The sequence below is a fragment of the Amblyomma mixtum genome, chromosome 7 (assembly GCF_055824585.1).
Source record: "Amblyomma mixtum isolate Tamu chromosome 7, ASM5582458v1, whole genome shotgun sequence".
Classification (NCBI taxonomy): domain Eukaryota; kingdom Metazoa; phylum Arthropoda; class Arachnida; order Ixodida; family Ixodidae; genus Amblyomma; species Amblyomma mixtum.
The window spans coordinates 65,221,843-65,239,022 of NC_143018.1; positions in this window are offsets into that span (position 1 = coordinate 65,221,843).

A 17,180-nucleotide genomic window follows, 5' to 3' on the forward strand; every position below is an offset into this window, starting at 1 on the left:
GTCTGGGGCAAGGTCATGATGGACGTTGGTACTTGCTTTCGCTTCCGGGTAGGGTCCGGCAGGGTCCCGAACTCAGGTGCGTCCCCTTGCAGGCGTCGGCTTGCGCGGTGGACTGGACTCAGGTCCTGCGGTAGATGACTCAGAGGGCTGGCGTCACGACTTGTTGGGGGTGTCCGGAACATGAAAGGCTACCCAGCACCTCCACCAGATGTCACGTTGTAATGACGGCAGGCCAGCGGTGAGGAATACAGCAACAAGGCTTGCAAACGAAGCTCTTTATTTGGGCTGACTTGCGCCCGCAAAATAACTGAATCACTCGGCGGCGGCGCAAGCAACAAACGTGCTCGTCGGTCGTCGAATTACGAATGTCCGCTGCTCGCGGCATCGCTCAATTTAAAGGCGGCAAGGAAACTTCCAGATAACAGGTCAAGATCATCTACGGTAATCAGGAAAACCTAGATGCAGCCTTGCATGGCTGCGAACAATCGAGATTAGTCTGGTCGCTTCTCGCGCCACGAACAAAAGTGATAACGACCCTTTCCTGCTGCCTTGAGCGTGAACGAACACACACTGCAATGATACGTGGCAATAACCTAGATTACTTTCTTCTAGCCTTCTTTCCATATTTATCACGTAAAGCATGAACAGCAGCGGTGATAGAGGACAACCTTGCCTTAATCCTTTGTGCACCCCCACAGCTGTGGTACTTTTTTTTCCTTCCCATGTAATTTCAACTTCATTATCTCGGTAGATTTCCTGTAGAAAATCAATTACCTCATGACCGATACCTAAATCCTTCAATATGCTCCACAGGAGTTCCCTGTTCACGTTATCGTATGCACCGCTTATGTTCAGAAAGGCTAAAAACAGAGGTCTGTTTTCCGGCTTAGCTATTTCTATGCATTGGGTAAGCACGAACAGGATATAATCTAAACGCCTACTCCTTCTGAACCCATTCTGGAGTTCTCCGAGTATCCGATCACCTTCTACCCATGCCTGCATTTTTAATTTCACCGCCTGCATTGCCAGCCTGTACATAACAGACGTTATCGCAATCGGGCGGTAGGATTTGATGTTCATTTTATCTCCTTTCCCTTTATAAATCAAATTCATTTTACTCTGTCTCCAGCTGTGCGGAATTTGCTGATTTGTTATGACTGTCTCCAATGCTTTTATCAGCGCTTCCTTGCTTCTTGGGCCAAGTTCATTAATCAGCTTAATTGGAATTTCGTCTATCCCTGCGGATGTGGTTTTAGGAATATTCGCTTCCCCCTTTTCCCAGTTAAGACTAGTCAGTTCTAAGCTGTTCTCTATTGTGCTGTCCTGTGTTGCCGCCTCACTTGGGGAGATTACCCCATTGTCGTTCCTAAAAGACCCAGCTATAAATGATGTAATGTAGTTCACAGCATCGTCTCCCTCTAAACATTTTCCCTCAGTATTTATAATCTGTTCCTGCGTTCTTTTATTTGTTTTTCCAACCAGCTTATATGGTTCCAGAATTTTCTTGGCCCCCATTTATTTGCCTCGCGAACTTCAGCCAGCCATTTATCAGAGGACTGCTTCATTTTAGCCTGGACTAGGACCTGAACTTGCTGTTTCTTTTGTCGATAAGATTCCCATTTTTCGCCTATTTCCTCTTCAGATAACTGCGCCTTCTTTGCTTCTCTGTGCTCCCTTGAAGCCACCCGTCGTTGTTCGATGGCCTCCTTAATTTCCATATTCCACCAGCTTCGTGGCTCCTCTTTCCTTCCCAGCGGTTTACTCCTTTCACTTGTTTCATTTTTGTAGCGATGAGCAGTTCTAACTGATTATAATCCCACTTTTTCATGGGGCGTTTCTCGATTACTTCTTCTATTTCGGCTGATCTTAGCGCTATTTGTTCATCGTTTAATTTTGCGTTGTCTTTTTGACTTCGCTGCATTTCTCTTTTCACTAGGGCTCCCAAGTGTAGACTAATACGTTTATGATCACTTCCTAGGCTGTACTTCCCCTCTTCGTCTATTTCCATTATTGCGAGCTTGCTATAGATGCCCTGAGCAAGCTCGCAATAATGGAAATGGAAGATGACAAGATAATGGAAGATGACAAGATAATGGAAGATGACAAAGGTCACCCACGGACGCCTGACGCCACCTGTCGGAGCGGACGACAACTATTGTATTAGTTGTCGTGCGCTCCGATAGGGGGCCTCGGGCGTCCTGGATTGAGCTCATTACTGCGAACAAAGCTCAAGTTCAGGATTTCCTTGGACACCAATTTTAACTGTGAGACCAATGTAGAACGTTTTAAGGTACTGCTGTAGAAACATTGAATGTAATGGTCGATTCTTCCGATGCGTAGCATGGTCCTTTTTATAACACTTTGTCCATCGCTCGCATCAAGTAGTTAAGACTACTATCGAAAAGCAATGAAGAACGTTTTCGACGACAACAAAAACGCTAATAGCAAACTTAGTCGAACCAAAATCAAACAGCATCGCTGTGTCATCAGTCTTACACGAGAGTGTAATCCGCCCTACATTTTTTTTTATGCGAAGCATACTACTTTAGCTACCACTTCAGCCTTTTACCGTGGTTATGCGCCTCCAAATCACGTGATACATGACGTCACACCATGTGACACGATGACGTCACGACAGTAGAGAAACGGGGGCCCACCTCGCGCCGTCGCTGTGGTTGTGCGCCTCCAAATCACGTGATACATGACGTCACACCACGTGACACGATGACGTCACGACAGTATAGAAACGGGGGCCCACCTCGCGCCGTCGCTGTGGTTGTGCGCCTCCAAATCACGTGATACATGACGTCACACCACGTGACACGATGACGTCACGACAGTGGAGAAACGGGGGCCCACCTCGCGCCGTCGCTGTGGTTGTGCGCCTCCAAATCATGTGATACATGACGTCACACCACGTGACACGATGACGTCACGACAGTGGAGAAACGGGGGCCCACCTCGCGCCGTCGCTGTGGTTGTGCGCCTCCAAATTACGCGACACGATGATGCTTCGCATTCTCCAGGCTTAACCAAGTTAAGCCTCAGCCATTTTTTTTTTGGCAGTGCAACTGCATAATGGGACAAGTGATTAAACACGGGAGCGCCAATAGAAGACGTACGCAGGACAGCGCTGGACTTTCATGTCAAGTTTTATTGACAGGCGGTCAAGCCAGGAAGCCAAACGACGCATGCGTACCACGCGCAAAAAGCCCAGGTGCAGAGTCACCTAAAACACGTGCAAGCTTCAGGCACCCAACCCTCAGACAAGATTACTCTTTTCGTTTCCCGCACGTGCACAGAGCTTTTTTAGCAGCTGAAATTCTTTATTCGTAAGCGACAGGGACAAGGACTATGCAAATGATCCACATGTCACTTCCTTGCAACCTAATGTAGAAGGCTTCCAGCGTCTCTTTTAGTGGGAAAGCACTCAGGCGCTCACCAAACCCGACGATGAATCTTGTGAACGGGTCTTACAGTCTTGAGCCGTTGCCTATAGCAACAGCGAGGACACGTAAAGTTCCTTGTTTGTGAAATAAATAAGCAAATAATGAAAAAAATAGGGAAAGAATGTTTGCAATATTCGTATTGCAAACAATTCGTATACACTGCGAAACCACGGGGTAAGATGGCAGGTGCTGCCAGCGGTGGAATATGTGCGATCCAGGTTGGTCTCGGACAGACAGACCGAAAAAATTTAGGTGATTTCGCTCGCTTCACAACCACCGGATCAGTGAATATTGCCGCGAATGGGATTCGATCCACGGCAGCACGAACAGATCTTCTTCGTTAGCCTGTGCATGACAGCATTATATGCTGTCGCTGCAGCCGATCACGCCTCGTGTTAAACTGCAACACACTCTCGCGCTGTGCAGTGCAGATCAACTTCCACAACTTCATCAACTTCCACCTGCGACGCGAACAGATCAGATCAGCTTAACCTCGATCGCAGTCTGAGTCTAATATCGTCGCCAGATGTGCCGACGCCCCAGCAAAGCAAAGCCATGAGCTATTCAGGCTAAACGCATGCTTTCGCGCACCTACTCGGTTCAACTAGGTTAAAACCCTGCAGTTTTTTTTCTTCCTGTTTTTACTTTTGCTCTCACCGAAATCTTATCGAAAGCCGGCTCGCAATTTTTACATTGTCTACAGTAATTCGGGAGCTTAATTTGACCAGGCAAATTTTCAAAACACTTATTGTGCCCACGTGCCCGGACATTCACTCAACCACCCGCATGACTTGTATGCACCCTACCGCGGGAGAGGGGTACCATGTACATGAAACCAGTGGCACACCCAGTGACCACGTTGGCATATTTGATAGTGCAGCCGTTGGATGCTTGCTTCCTTTCTGTGCCTTTCGCAGTTCTAGAACACAGGCTAGGCAGTTTAATAGGTGCACAGAAGACTACAGCCACGTCGTGCCGTTGTGCCACTTAACTTAACTTGACACCTCATAACCTGAAGAAAGTTTGCCAATAAAGAATTACATGACAAAGCATATATTAGGATTCTTTGAAGAGCACAAAGTACTTACCAATTTTCAGCATGGTTTCAGGCGTGGGTTTTCTACAAGTACACAGTTAGTTTTAAGTGTGCATGACTTTGCTCAGTCGATTAACCAGGGAAAGCAAACAGACGCAATATTCATGGATTTCCGCAAAGCATTTTATAAGGTGTCGCATAACAAATTAATTCATAAATTAAGTTATTACATTAAAAACGACAGGATACTTCATAGATTAAAGCTTACCTCTCGAACAGGTGTCAATTCGTCACTCTAAACAATATTTCTTGCTGCAGTGTCCGGGTTATGTCTGTCGTCCCCCAGGGATCTGTTTTGGGACCACTCTTATTTCTTTTGTTTATTAATGACATTGTGACAGATCTTTCAGTCCGCGTGAAGCTGTACGCGGATGACTGTACCCTGTATCAAGTGGTATCTTCAGTTGACGATCACTTGTGTCTAAATAATGACCTAGCGAAGGTGGTTGCATGGTGCAACAAATGGCAGATCTGCATTAATTTCGAAAAAACCGTCTTCGTGAAAATTACGCACAAGAAAATGCCTCTACAATTTGTGTACGGTAATAACAGCATATCATTATTAGAGGTGACGGAGTATAAATATTTGGGCCTATGGATTACTCACAACTTTTCGTGGTCAAAACATACAGATGCTATAGTAGCAAACTCAATGCGGAAACTCTCTTTCTTGAGGCGCTCACTAAAGTCATATCCACCTAGTGTTCGTCTATTGGCCTACAATTCCCTCATCCGTCCGTTACTACAATATGCCGTAATCATTTCAGACCCTTTCACGTTAACAAACATTCAGAAATTAGAGCGAATACAGCATAAGGTAGCTTGATTTGTTTGTAACTCATATGGCCGTGCATCTGTAAGTGAGCTCTTGAAGCGAAGTGGGTTACCCCCCGTCGCAGAGCACAATCGTCTTTGTCGATGAAAGTTTTTGTTCCAGCTTATAAAAAGGACATTATAAAGTTGATACTTCCAATTATTTTTCTTACTCCTCAGGTTATAACACGAGACAAAGGCATGCACTAACAATAACCCCTTTGAACGCGCGAAATAACTGCTTTAAATATTCTTTTTTTCCGAGGACAATTACTGAGTAGAACAAACTAACTTAATAGCGAGACTGTTAATCATAATTCTTCACTGCTGTTTGAAAAGTGCCTGCAAATGTTGTGAATTTGAGTGTGTTTATATGCTTGTATTTTGTTTTGTCCCACCCTGCTATGATCTGTACAAGATCGCAGTATCAATAAATAAACAAATAAATAAATTTAAATAATTCGTTTATCAGAGCGGAAGAGTCTTTTCTTTTTGTTGTTGAGACGTTTCAGCGTGCGGTTGAACCATTGCAATGATTGTTTATCGGTTACAGTGATAGTCGGTATGTACGTTTTTATCAGCTCATCCATTTCATCCTTGAAATGTAACCAGTTAGTCTCAGCGGAACGTTTTGAAAATTCCTCAAGAAGACAGACGAAAAATTCCCCAAGTCCAGTATTTATTGCGGAATAGTTTCCTTTGTCACATAATGTTATTGTTTTCATTACGGTTGGTGTACTCGGTCGATGACAATGGAACGAACCGTGCATTCTATATCCATCGACTCCTATATGTACCCATGTTTTTCTTTGCTGTATCATGATCATTGTATGTGAATGCACACCTGCAATGTCTCGCTCTGAGAGACAAAAGTGTATGTAAATGAATAAAATAAACGAGAATAATCTTTAACAGTCTGTTTTTCTAGCTTTCTTGTCCACAAGTGTTTAAAGGAACTGCAAGATCTTCACTATACATTCAAACACCTTCGATTGATCAAGTATCTCTTTTCTGATTGCCTAACGCTGTCTGGGGAGTGGTTTGGAACGAATTTCGGCTATTTCAACAAGTTGTGTGCACTGGAGAGGTTGCTCTGCCTGCAAGCTTCTTGAAGGCGCATGTATTTTGTCGCCGTGTAGGCAGAATTTGTTGCGCCACATCCCCGAGGGTAATCACATTTTCGAAATTCAAAAAATTGATAAGGATATTACTTGGGGTGGACTACAAGCTTCTCAGTAATTAATGAGCTTAGCAGTGAATAAAAAGTTAACTATTCAATTTTAGGTAGCCAGCATGCTATGTATGACGCCTTAGCTGCGTTCTGATGCACTTCCCCGCTGACAGTGCCATGCCTGAAAAATCGCTCTTCTAACTCAGAACGACTATTTTAAATATTGTGTAAAATATTAGGTGAAACACACTGTATGTTGCTGCAGTGGCAAAAAAAGGCATTACTTGAATGCGAATGGGACGGTTTTTGTTGCCGCTGTCGAGAAGTAGCGGAAAGCCGCTTGAGACTGGCAATTATGCGTTATGTTTCATCAGACAATGGCTCTTGACCCACAATGGCTCTTGAGAAGAATTCGAGGAGACATTCACTCATGTGTCCAGGCAAGTAAACCTACGGCCCATCCATTCTGGCCGTGACAAAGAGTAGCCTCTAAAGCTTGACTCCAAGAAACATGCTCGTGCAATAAGCACAGTCGATTCTGGGAGCGGAAATCTAGGCGACGGCTCGAGGGGTGTAGCAATGCGACTGCAAAGTGACGGGGTGCCGCGGGCAGATATCATGGGTAGGAAACGCCCCGGTTCCGGTCGACTTCTCTGCAGAGAGCTTCCTAGTGCATCCGGCTTTGTGCGCTCGAACAGAAGCTTCTCAAAATATAACTAGGGTGTGGACTTCTCGGTTTAATTTTTTGAAAATTCGGCGATCTTTTCCGGTGTTTATTTCCGAACTAGGAGTTGTTGCGGTAACTTGCTGCAATCATCTGCGGAAAAGCGGTAATCTGACTTTGCAACTTTACACTGCGCACGCGTGTCCCACATTACGGCCATCTTTCACCGCTCCTTCGGATGTAAATCACTAGATAGCAGGTACCAGATAGAACCTCATCATTTTACGTAGGCTTGCAAACATGAAAAAGTACTCTGCGCTGATTGAGGCTTAATAGGTGAAACTGCAACTGCACACTGCAAAGGCGCATGAAGTGGCTGCGCAGTGCATACGCCTACACTCCTGGAAAGGGAGCAACGTCACGGAAAAGATAAGGGCGTCACGTATTGTGGCCATAACAGCGAGTCAGCCACGCAAAATCGCGGCAACGATTCATCGCCCCTATAAATTGTCATCGCTTCCTTACGTCGCTGCACGACGCTTCGCTTACTGATCGCCGACGCCGCAAGAGCGACGACAGATGCCTCGCAACGATAGCAACATCTTGTTGCTGGGCTAGTTGGTGCATTATTCTTCGTACAAAAGTTAGCGCAAAACACGACACTCACAAGAAAGGTGGACAGGACAACGACCTGTCCTGTCCACCTGTCCTGTCCACCTTTCTTGTGAGTGTCGTGTTTTGCGCTAACTTTTGTACGAAGAATAATGCGCCAACTAGCCCAGCAACAAGTGTTACTTGAGTATCTTTCCAATACAGCGCGTTGTCCTGTCCACCTTTCTTGTGAGTGTGGTGTTTTGCGCTAACTTTTGTACGAAGATAGCAACATCCATCACAGTGTCTCACTGTCCGGTTTCGACGAGTTCCTGGACGGGAAGGCGCTGCTTTTCAATGCCCCGCCGACCAGGAATGTCTGCGTTGACTGCGGCGTTCTATCCAGTTCCGTCAAGGTGGCAGCCTGTTCCCACCCCTTCTGCTCCTGCAATGCCAGCGACGACACCAAAAACTCGACGTGCCCCGCCGACGGTCAACGACTTAAGAGAGGGTGCAACGGTCTGCATCGGCGAAAGCGGCTTGGCTGAGTTCGTGGTGCATTGCTTCAATTTCTCTCGGGGATGTCGATGGGAAGGTGAACCGGCCCACCTGAAGCAGTACAGTCATGGTCAAAATTTTGTGAGATGCCGGAGCGCCGTTTTCAAGCTGCCTCTGCGCCACTAGGCGCGCAGTGGCCGCGTCGAGGCTGCAGTCGACGATGACTAGGCGCATGTTCGTCCTATATTCGCCCGCTTGCCTGCCTGATAGCTCGTTTCGCTTGAGTAGCTGCTTTTTCCGAGTTTGGCCGCCGTCGGCCGCCCTTTTCACAGCTTGCGCTCGCCAGCCGTCGTCAGCTCGTCAGCCAGCGCTCGTGCAGACCAAAGCGCCAAGAAGAGAAAAAAGTGTGCGTGGAAGTTTTCTAGAAGCGCACGTCCCTGGCTACGCCGCTGTTGACCCTAGACCTCCTAGAACCTCCATCGATGGCAGAAAAGTGCAAGCGGTATTGCTTTCGCAATAAAACAACAACGCAATCCAGGTGTCCATCGCAGAAGCCACTTTGGGAGAAGCCGCCGTCAACAGCAATCGCGCTTGCGAAACGCCGCAGCATCTATTTGTAGAATTTGTAGGAATCGTCGAATGATTAGCGAAAGGAAAAAAGTAGTCAGCGCTTCATTTCTGTCCTACAAAAACACGCCATAAATGTGACGGCCGCCGTGAATGCGCACTGTCATCACAGTAGGCTGGACGCGCCCCAAGTATGGCGGCCATATGCAAGGGCGTCCGCAGAACTTTTTCGAGGGGTGCGTGGGGGGGGGGGGGGGGGGGGGGGGGGGGGCGGGGGTAGGTTAGCACGAAAAAGGAACTAGGACATAAATAATATCCGTAATTCCAGGGGGAGGGGGGCCAACCGCCCCCCCTTGACCCCCCACCCTTTTCCCCCCCCTTCCGGATGCCGATGGCCATATGGCTCCTGACGAGCGTGAACAGCGAAAAGCGACCGCCCGCTGCCAAGCTCAGAAGACGCCGCTGCTCACTTCAAACGAGCTATAAGACAGGCGAGCGGAAGAATATAAGACGCGCATTCGCCTAGTCATCGGCAAGCGCCGCCTCGACGCGGCCACTGCGCCGCCTAGTGGCTCAGAGGCAGCTTCAAAACGCCGCTCCGGCATCTCGCAAAATTTTGCCCATGACTGCACTTCCTCGAGCAGTGCAAGTACAGCGAAGTGTGCTGTCGAAGCTCGGAAAGGCACATCGTGCAACTACAGGCCATTGGAGCAGGAACGCAACAAGCAGGCACTGAAATGTGTAGCTGCGCTGGAAACAAAGAACTGGGTGGCCTGTTTGAGGAAGAAGGAAAACAGTCGAGCACGGCTACGCCACGAGAGCAGTCTTCCGCGGTGGACGCTGACGCTGCGGACGCTGATGCTGTGTACACGTGTGGGCTCGCGGAGCCTTCGAAAGGGGGCCAAGAGGTGGCCGTTGTAGCCTTTAGTGCTGCCATCGGAAGTCCCGGGGTAACCGAAAACCCTACAAGCAATACCGGCAGTACCGCAGCGGCCGAACGCTGCGGGACTGCAGAAACGGCAGAAAATGCCAGCGAGTTTGAGGGTGCATTGAGCACAACCATCTGCGACGCAGCCTCAGTGTCCAGACTGGGTGCTGCAAGCAACAGCAAAGATGTAGAAACCGTAGCTTCGTATCGGACCGGGAACGACAATTTTTCATTCAGAACCAACTATGCAGACTTCCTGGCTAACAACGTGAACTTGGATCACGCCGTCCGACATATGGAGCACACGATGTCCGGGGATGGGAGCAGCGGTAGGTTAGCACCAAAAAGAAACTAGTACATAAATAATCCCGCTCTTGGCCGCCAAGCCGGCGCCTGGGCTTCCCCCTTTTGGCTTTCTCAGCCAACCGCTTCGGTGGGATCGTGTTCAAGAGGCCGGCTTTGTTGCTGACGACGTGCTGCTAGTCGACGTAATGTTCGTATGACTACTGTTTCCTATACTCTGCCAGTGTTTTTCTAGAATGTGACCAGGCGCCGTGCGTCAAAAGCCGAGTTTTTATCAAATGTCAGTTTCTTCATCGACACAGTTCCAAAGATTTCTAACGCTCTCCTTCCACCAACTAAAGATTGGCTTTTAACGTATATCTTCAAGCGTTGTTACCCTCTGGACTATCATGGGCGAACGCATCTGCAGCCATTGTGTTGGCAGCACGCGGTCCTGCACCTCAGCTTCGCCATTTTTTCCAGCATGATGTGCATAAACACCAGTGCGGATGTCGAAACTGAGCACCGTTCAGCTCCGCCGCGTTTTGTAGCGAACGCTACATTGGCCACGAACTTGAAATTTCGCTGTGGCGGTGCTCCCTTGGTGCTCCGAGCAGGCACAGAGACCAATCCTGAGCCGTTGCCTAGCAACCGCCGCACGCTTGCAGCGACATCTGGCATGACGTCGCACTGCGCGCCTCACCGCGGAGACAACGCCGCCGTTTGGTATGACGTCACACAGCTTGCCTCGTCGCTGCGCTCGCCTCAGTTCGCTTCGCCAGCTTTGTCGCATGCCTGATAACATGTCGGAGGATTGAAAAGGAAAGCTCGCCTGCGCGGCAACCACAGTACAGGCGGCAGTATGAACGGCAACAAGTCTGCTAAGCAGAAGGAGGCCTGGAATCAACATCGGAACGAGATGAAGGGCAAACGAATCGCACAGGAAACAGTAACAGCGCGCCGAACGACTGGCTAAACACTTTCGTTCCGTGTATCTTGTCATAGCCGAGGTAAGGCAGTGCCAATTTTTTAAGCATTATATGCAACAACAAAAGTAAGGCTGTCGAAACAGAGCAGCGTTAAGCTCATCTTGTGTTTTGTGCGCCTGTTGGAACGAGATGTATCGTCGTGGGATTTTGAGCCCGCACGCGGGAACGGCTACCGCGCAAGCAGCGCTGGAAATGACGTCACGTGAGGCAATAGCGCTATTACGGCTGAAGTAGAATCCACATTTGAGCTAGTTGGTATAGCGTGATAGAAAAAATATAGCGCACTCAGGACAACTGACAAGTAAGACCAAACACAAGCGCTGCTCTTCCTTGTCTGTTGTCCTGAGTGCGCTATATTTTTTCCATGATGCTATTACGGCTGTTAGACAAGCGGATGCACTCCTATCCAGAGTCGCGTGGTGCGGGCAACGTACGGCGGTAACTAAGAACGAAGAGCATTAAAGGGCTGCTTGTTCATCACGCCGAGAATATGTCGCTTTTGAGCCAGCAAGGAAGCCAGTTTCCCTTAAGGACAAGAACGTCTGACCTCGGGCGCACACCTTTGTAACACAGAGGAGCGAGAAATGAAAAAATTGCGGCGGTTTAGTTTGCAGTTCGACACGAACAATTCCGCGAGAAGCTGAAGTTGGTGCAGCTTAACTCTTTATAGCTGATACGAGCACACTCTTTCTCTTTACTCTTCCCCTCCAACGACGCACAATTTTCTTGGTAGAGTAAACGACGAGAGCTGTGCGCATGCGCTCGCTGTGAGGCTAACGTTGGCCGAGTTGTCTAAGGCGTCGGGAGACGAATTAAACTGCTCTGCTTGCCCCAGCGGTGGTTGGAATCCCGCTCAGAGACATTTCGTTGCGAAAGCAACACTACGCCCACGGTTTCGCCTAGTTTTGCCTCTTCAGCGTGGCCGCAGTTTCGCCATGGCGGCGGCTCTACGACTGGCCTTCAGCCGTCGGCTAGCAACCTAAGAGCTGCCGCCGCCGCGCGTCGCCAGATGGCGCTGTCGCCGCCGGCGCTCGCTTCTACGCCATCAATGCTGTAGAAACCAAGACACACTACTTTACTGACCATCGAAGCGTACTCATTGGTGTAAATAAAGTTGTAACCAATGCTTGACTATGTCTCTTCTGAGTGTATAAACAACAGGGCTTAGCCAAGACGCCTAATCACAAGCGGATCCTAAGCGTAACCAGGCAGCCGTTGCTTTCCCAACACAACCAGGTTTAACCAGAGCTAAACCACTCCCATTTTTTTATTTGTCACACACTGTCACACACTCGTTCGTTTGGCGGACTATTGTCGTTCATTTGGCGGGTGAAAGAAATGCAGCTTCTCGCCGTAAAAAGAAAGACATTGGCTCTCGGCTGCTATGTGATTACAAAAAAGCAAAACTGGAAAAGTCGGCATTTGGCATTTCTTTAAAATTCTGTTGCTGATTGTGAGCAGTATGCATCGCTTCTTCAAGTCCACATTTCGTTAGTATTTATCAACGCTTGACAGCGTGCACAGCAGGTTGTAAAGTGAAATAGTGCCACCGACAACGACACGGCGGTTAGTGTGCGTGTTCGCCAAACTGCTGTAGCCACGCGAGTTCGAGGTATTACGTCACCCAAAGCGCACGCCACTCAAGTTCTTTAAGGGAAGCGGTAATTTTTAAAAAATATGGTTTGTGAGATATATAGAAGCTTTTTGGGGTATAGTAATAACGTTCTTGGCGTACGTCAAAAAGCACGCGAATCGTGTTTTGTGTCTGTGTTCTTCCTTTCTGTAGTCCCGCGTTTTCACGCTGTTTCGTTCCAGAATCGTGTTAATTAGACAAGTGCTTGACTAAATTCGCCGCCGCGTTGGCTCAGTGGTTATGGCACTCGGGTGCTGACCGGAAAGACGCGGTTTCGATCCCGGCTGCGGCGGCCAAATTTCGATGGACGCGAAATTCTAGAGGCCCGTGTACTATGCGATGTCAATGCACGTTAAAGAACTCCAGGCGGTCGAAATTTCCGGAGCCCTTCACTACGGCGTCTCTCATAGCCTGAGTCGCTCTGGGTAGTGATGCAAAACTATCGATAGCACTATCGATACTATCGATAGTTGGGTCAGCATCGAACTATCGATGGTAAAAAAACTATCGATAGTTAGTGCTTTCGATAGTAGTATCGATAGTACTACCGATAGCCGTATTGATACTACTTGCTATATATTGTACTATCCATCTTATAAAATCAATCACGCATATCCACTGCATCCTAAATTTGGTTTCCCGAGTGTGGGGTATGGAGGTGATGGTATGAGTAACTGACAGGACTCGCCCGTTTCTGCAGCCTACGCGTCACCGGGGCTCTGCAGACATTCCCTACGTAAAGTTACTAGATAAAGTGTTATATAGTGTCGCTAGTATCCTAGTTGCGAAGCATTTGTGCGAAAAGCATTCCTGCAGCAGTTACATCAGCAAGACGACGCCTGCAGTGCGCGATGGTGTCGTGTTAGCCAGCCCAAGTTGTGCTGATTGTTCTTCAATCGTATGAAATTCCAGACGTTTTTCCAAACTGTCCCAGCTACCTTTTAAACTGAACTGTCCAGATTTTGTCTCAGTTTAATGTGGTAGCCAATTTTTTTTAACTTTAGTGTGTTCTCACGACCACGCCAGTTATCTTTAAAATTGGTGAACTTGCGTACAGGACGGCGCATAGAGGAAAAAGGCATGTGACATGGGCAGTGCATATGCCATGCTATCACGAGCCTACAAATAATGAGATGCACACCAATTAGTGTTCATTCTGCTTGTTTCAGCTATCATGCTATCGAATGCCTTCATTACGATGTGACACATAAATAGATATATTTATATCTGTATATTTATGTAGAACTACTTCCTGTAATTTGCGATATTGTGCTTATATGTAGCTTTTATCTCCATCATGTATCAAGGTGTCCTCATCTGTTATTCTATTGGAAATACTTCCGAGGTCGGGCGATAAACCACAGCAACGCTTACAACCTCAGGATCGACGAAATGTTTGGTAAGCATCGCAACGCGTTTATACGTGCACTCAACACAAGTTAGATATGACCGCGCACGTTCTAGGCTATCATGTATGTTGCAATGAGGTTGCGACAGTTCAGTACACAAAGAGGATCGGTCAGCTCAAAGTCGCGCAACTTGAGAAAACCTTGTGAGCATGAATGTATCGATGAACATACTCCGGCTCTTTTGCTGCGGAATTACAGCTTTCATTCGTCCACAAGATATTTCATAAATGCATGAATTGAGTATTGCTGGTAGTCAGCCATCGGCGACACGGGGGTGATGCCACTCGATTGCTGACTACAAAGGCGCGGGTTCGGTACCGGGCCAAAGCAGCTCTATTTCGATGGAGGCAAAAGGCACGTGTGGCGTGCGATGCCAGTGCACGTTACAGAACCACAGCTGGTCGAAATTTATACGGAGACCTCCGCTACGGCATCCCTCATGGCTGAAGTCTTTTTGGAACGTTAAGCCTCATAAGGCAGTGAAACCAATCACGTATCGCAAATGTTTTGGCAGAATCGCTGGCCAACAATTGCATAATATCAACAATGTTTTTATAGTCTTACTAGTGACAGTCTCACTATCGATAGTTTTGCTATCGATAGCGGTACTATCGATAGAATATTATCGATAGCAATAATATCGATAGTAATACAGTTGAGTTTCCCCTTCACGTGGCGATGTGAGGAAACATTTGATGATGATGAATAGATGCTTCGGACTCGCAATCACATTACTCGATGGCGGGACAAGGAGGTTAACTATTATGCGAAGCATATTACGAGAGGTACACTACAGCCCTTCGCCGTGGTTACGCGCCGTGCACACCACGTGACACATGACGTCACGACAGAGGAAGATGAGGGTCCACCTCGCGCCGTCGCTGTGGTTACACGCCATGCAGACCACGCGGTACAGTGACGACACACCACGTGACATACCACGTGACACATGTGTCACGACAGATCACCGTCACGCGCTGGGAGAGAGAGAACGATGCCATCGCCCAGACACCGGAATGTCCTCGAGCGGCATTCCCGCGCATTTCGAACGCGCGTTCACACTCGGTGTAGGTGAAACGCTCGCTCCACCGGGCAGGCGGACGCGGCTTCCGTGACAATCCAGGCGCCCACCCAACGCGCGTCTCGGGGTTAGTCGGCGTTCCGCTGTAGCCATGCCGTTGTCTTCCCCCACGACGAAGGCTTCTAGTGGTTGTATTAAAATGATCAAGTATTCAACCAAGGAAAGCCATGTATTAACAAGCCTAGCCATCAATATGCTTCGCATCTGACCAGGGTTAACAAAGTTAAGCCTCAGCCATTTTTTATGAACACATGATTAAACGACAAGAAACAAGCAAGGAGAAAAGTATTTACAACATGACTGAACCGTTGATTACACGAAATCAGCCCCACTTAACTGGGAGCGTTCCGTTGTAATCCTTCTCCAAGCAACCAATCAAATACTGGAGAAAGGATGCCAGCCAATCAAATACCTAGGAAAACAGAGGTTCCGAGCACGAACACAAAAAGCACTGAACTCGCCGCGTTCCGCCTTCCTCTTCGTTTCCCTTCCCACACACGTGCATACGATACGCACGTATGCAACGGGAACAATCACAGAGGGCTCCTTATACAATAAAAAAAGGAAAGCTGTCGCTGGGGGGTCCAGCGTCCAGTGGCAACAAACACGACGAATGCAGGCGTTCAAACCTGCACGGTTAAGTGTTTAGGACGGCGTCAGGAAGGCCCCGTGCACCTGAAGCATGTCCTTGGACCCTGGAGTGATGTGGCTTCATCATCATTATCACCATCATCAAAACTTTTACTCCCACCGAAATGAAGATCCTTTTTGACCCCCCGGTACGCAGGCCTAAGGGATACCTACTCAGGAGCCTCGCAAACTAAGGTCTGGTGAAGATACATTGTGGCTTCGGCAGCGCGAGTGTTGAGTATGCTTGATGTCACCTTTCACCCTTTCTTTTTTCATTTTCCTCTCCTTTATACCCTCTTCTTTCACCCTCACCTGGAGTAGCATGCTAGGCTAACAAACAGCTAGACGTCCCTCTCATACGACTGCAGTAGCTGCATGAAAGTTTCCTCTTTACTTCGTAAAACTACGGAAACAGTGTCCCGCGCCTAACGAGCTTCTATGCGGATAAATTCACTCTTAATCTAAGGAATTTCCGTTTAAGACAGTAATAATAATAATAATAATAATAATCTTTATTTCCATCGGTATGATGGAGGAGGTTTTGGGTAAAAGCTGCTCGTAAACGGCAGCTTGACAAAGGCCCACAGCCCCCCTCTACAGGGCAACAGCAGCAAGGCATGGAAAGACACAAATATACACATCTAAAACTCTTCGCGATTTAGCAATGAAAATGAAATTATTGCATATAGTGTAGGGTAGATTTTGTCGGCTGGCTTGGCATGTAGCATCGTCATAACCTTTAACTTTATACAGGGTGATGTTACCAATTTAAAAAATAGGCTTATTTAGCTGGATATCACTTACGGTGGGCTACACGCGTCTCAATAGTCAAGTAGGTAACAATAGTAGGTAAAAATTTAACTGTTCAATTTTAGTTAACCAGGCTGCTAGTTAGCATGCCTTAGCTGTATTGTGGTCTACTACACCCCTGGCAATGCTATGCCGAAAAAAGCGCTCTGCTAACTCACAAAGCCTATTTTTAAAAAAATAGTGGCAAATGTTATGCGAATCGCCATCTACACAATCGATATCTTCGGTCCCAATTTCTATTTAGATATTTTTTTAAATTACGTTCGATTACGACATTTACCGCCTTCAATGGTGCAATATGACCAAAATATAATTAATAATAACAGTTAAATAGCCATGTTTGAACTGTACTGGAATTGCGGATTTATTGCTCAGCTTGCCCAAAAATGTGCCCGCATAGGTTACTTTTCAGTGCTTGTCTCTAATTTGGAAAGAAAACTCAGCACACAAAAATAAAAGGGTGATGATACTGACTAGTGAAGAACAAAAGTCATAGGCTCTACGTGACGAACAAAACGTGTTTCAGTAATTGCAGGAAAATTACAGAATGGTCAAGATCGAGCCAGGCT